This window comes from Sinocyclocheilus grahami, unplaced genomic scaffold (assembly GCF_001515645.1).
Source record: "Sinocyclocheilus grahami isolate Dianchi unplaced genomic scaffold, SAMN03320097.WGS_v1.1 scaffold1070.1, whole genome shotgun sequence".
NCBI classification, from domain to species: Eukaryota; Metazoa; Chordata; class Actinopteri; order Cypriniformes; family Cyprinidae; genus Sinocyclocheilus; species Sinocyclocheilus grahami.
In genome coordinates, this window is record NW_015506249.1 from 596,757 (window position 1) to 600,865 (window position 4,109).

The following is a 4,109-nucleotide window of genomic DNA, read 5'->3' on the forward strand; positions in this document are numbered from 1 at the left end:
CCCCAATATCACCAAATACAATATCCACACATTTTGTTTCTTCGCTTTTTTTGTGTCTGCTCTATTGTTTTATGATAATTATTCACATATTATTCACTCAGTTTCAAACGTTTTATATTCAGAAACAATTACAGTTATTTAAAAGTCTTAATCTGTAACAAACTCGGTTTCTTTTTGTTCTCTGTGTGTGTTTGGTGATACAGAAGTGAAGTCAGTGTCAGTGAACGAGGGAGATTCAGTCACACTAAACTCTGGTCTTACTGAAATAATGGATGATGATGAGATTCAGTGGTGGTTTGGAAATGGAAACTCTTTAATCGCTGAAATCAATAAACAGGCTGACAGCATGTCTGTATATGAGGATGTTCTTGATGGGAGATTCAGAGACAGACTGAAGCTGGACAATCAAACTGAATCTCTGACCATCACACACACCAGAATTCAACATGCTGGACGTTATGTACTACTAATCAACCATATCAGGATTTATTTTTTTCTCACCATCTATCGTGAGTAAAAAAACAATGTCACCACCTTTTTTTCTTTTCTTTTTTATGACAAATTTGAAATTAATTCATTCACAATTTTGTTTCTTTTTGTTGATTATTTAACAGTCTTAATCTGTGACAAACCCTGTTTCTGTTTGTTCTCTTTGTGTGTTTAATGATACAGATAATATATTAGTGATGGAGGGAGATTCAGTCACTCTAAACTCTGGTCTTACTGAAATGATGGATGAAGATCTGATTCTGTGGAAGATTTGGATTGAAAACTCTTTAATAATTGAACTTAATGTAACAGCAAAGGGCATCGATGTATATGATGATCACATTTATGAGAGATTCAGAGACAGACTGAAGGTGGATTTTCAAACTGGATCTCTGACAATCAAAAGCACCAGAATTCAACATGCTGGAATTTATGAACTGCTGATCAACCATATCAGGATTTATTTTTTTCTTTGTGTCTATCGTGAGTAAAAAAAAAAAAGTCACTTTTTTATGACAAAATTGAAATGAATTCATTCACCATTTTCTTTCTATTTGTTGTTTTATTTAACAGTATTAATCTGTGAAAACCCCTGTTTCTGTTTGTTCTCTGTGTGTTTGGTGATACAGATGAAATATCAGTGAATGAGGGAGATTCAGTCACTCTAAACTCTGGTCGTACTGAAATAATGGATGATGATATGATTCAGTGGTGGTTTGGGAGTGAAAACGCTTTAGCTGTGATCAATAAACAGGCCGACAGCATGACTGTATATGATGATGTTCTTGATGGGAGATTCTGAGACAGACTGAAGCTGGACAATCAAACTGGATCTCTGACCATCACAAGCACCACAACTGAACATGCTGGACTTTATGTAGTAGAGATCAATATTTACAGCAGGTCTTTTTTTTATCTTACTGTCTACGGTGAGTTAAATATCTGTTTCACCTATTTTATTTATTACAGAATAAAAGTAGATCTACATAAGTATCTTATCATGACTAATTTGTTCAAATTACTTATTTTATTTATTTTTACGTTTACAGCAAGGTTTATATTTAACTTTCTATGTCAGATTGTTTTAAAAGCTCTACTTTTGATCAGTCTTTGTTCCTCTCAATGTTTCTTCCTCGTCTATTTTAATATCTTCATTCATCCTCATTTCTCTTTATTTTCTCATGTTTCCAGCTCGTCTGCCTGTTCCTGTCATCAGCAGAGACTGTTCTTCAGCATCATCATCTTCATCATCATATTGTTCATTGGTGTGTTCAGTGGTGAATGTGGGTCATGTGACTCTCTCCTGGTACAAAGGAAACAGTTTATTGTCCAGAATCAGTGTGTCTGATCTCAGCATCAGTCTCTCTCTACCTCTGGAGGTGGAATATCAGGATAACAACAGCTACAGATGTGTGCTCAACAATCCCATCAGCAACCAGACTCAACATCTGGACATCACTCAACTCTGTCACACATGTTCAGGTACAGCAGTACTGATATTAGTTGATGTCGGTGCTGATATTAACGTTTATTGACTGAGCTGATCTCAGTTTGATGTTTTTATTCCTCAGACTCCGTCCACTGCTGTGGTTCTACTGAAGCTGTGATCCGATTGGTCCTCTCTGCTCTGGTGGGCGTGGCTACTGTCATTCTTCTGGTTTATGACATCAGATCCAAAAGAGCTGATCAAGATCATGCACGTATTCCCTCGTCACAAACCTAAATTATGATGTAATTTCTCCTATAACGATTTGGTTTATCATTTATTATTCTTTTGTATTTTGCTTTTGATGTTCATTTATCAGCAAATCATTTTCACCCTAAAAGATTATTTGAGAGCATAAAGTAATGTTCACATATATGTTCAAAGTTACAAAAGTGAGTGTTATGATTTTACAATCTTAGCTTTCATATTTTATGGGGCTTTAAAGCACTTTAAAATGTACCTGTCTTGTAGTTTTATCATACAGCTTTGATACTGAAGCTCTTCAACTGGCAGAACACGAACACAAGAAAACAGAAGTGCTCTCTCTTTGCATTTTTTCTGTCATATGTTTTAAAATCTAGTTTGAATGCTTTATTGTTTTCTTGTTATATTTGCCTCAGATACATCAAACAAATGAATAAAGAGACACACATGTCTCTCTTTACTACTGCTGTTCATCTATCATCTGTATTTGCTTGCCTTTATCAATAAAGTTTTCTCACTCTGAAGTTCAAGAGTCTCTCCATGTTTTATTACATTTATTATGTCGAGTGCCATCTGGAGGAATACTAACTTTGTGTATTTGAACAGTTCAGTGCTGTGCAACATACACACAGATTTACATTATTAAATGTTGTCATTTTTTGTTATTAGCAAACTTTTTAATAAATAAATAAATAAATATATATATATATATATATATATACACAGTAAAAAAAATCAGTGCAGGTTACCGGAATTTTACTGTAAAAAATACGGTAGCAACGTTTTAGGTTTTACGGTTTTAACTTAAATTTACAGTTAAATACCGTAATTTCAGTAACTGATATAATGTTAATATACCAACCTACTGAAGTACTAAAATCTGTTTTGTACCTTTGTAATACACTGATAATGTCCAATACAGTTTTTCACCGTATATAGTAGGGGAATTTACCGTTAACCATTTAACAAGTTTTTACTGTAGCATTTTTACAGTGATATATATACAGTATATATATATTTTGATAAGCATTTTATTAATATATAATAAAATGCTTATCAGAAAACTTTAGTGAGGAATTACGTCCATCAAAGCAAACACTCGATTGCTTTTCATATTTACAGTGACGATGGAAACGTCAACAAATAAGGAGGATGATATTTACAATTTATTTACCACATTGAAAAGAAAACTCAACAGTGTGAGACGTGAGCGGAGCAGAAAGCAAAGAAATTAATAAAACTAAACGCATTCTAACTCCAACCAATTCAACACTAATCTAAACAAAGAAAAAGAAAACAAATCTTCAGCGTGAATCCCACATAACTACGCTCACTAACAAAACATAAATACAAACATTGGCTCCCGCTCCTACCCTGGTGTTTTTATACAAGCAATATTCTACATGTTGTTTTGTATAGGTCACGTGACATACTAACCTTGTCTCAACACTATGAGTCAAGAGATAAATCTAGCCAACAACTCCTGAAGAGAGAGTGGGAATCAAATTTGAGCAAATACAACATGTAGAGAAAAGGGAGCGATCAGAAATAACTAACAAATCATAATTGCAGCATAATTCCAGTCTATAAACTTGGGACAGAACGTCTGTCACAACATTATCCATACCTCTTTTATACTTGATCTCAAGGTTGTAGTTCTGAATGATGAGGGACCATCTCATCAACCTCTGGTTCTGGTTACACATACGTGAAATAAAAGAGTTATGATCGGTGTAAACGACTACAGGAAGAGTAGAGGAATCAACATACACCTTGAAATGTTGAAGTGCTAATAACAAGGCCAAAGCCTCCTTTTCTTGTTGAATAGTTATGTTGACTTTTATTAAACTTTTTAGAGAAGTAGCAAACAGGATGACTGATTCCATCCTTATCCTCCTGTAAAAGTACAGCACCAGCACTAGCACCTACT

General features: G+C 34.2%; 1 pseudogene; it reads left to right on the top strand.

Moving 5' to 3' along the window:
- The window catches only part of LOC107566344 (uncharacterized), a 3,278-nt pseudogene extending 1,066 nt beyond the window's left edge, over positions 1 to 2,212 (top strand).
- Positions 2,213 to 4,109: the final 1,897 nt, after the last annotated feature.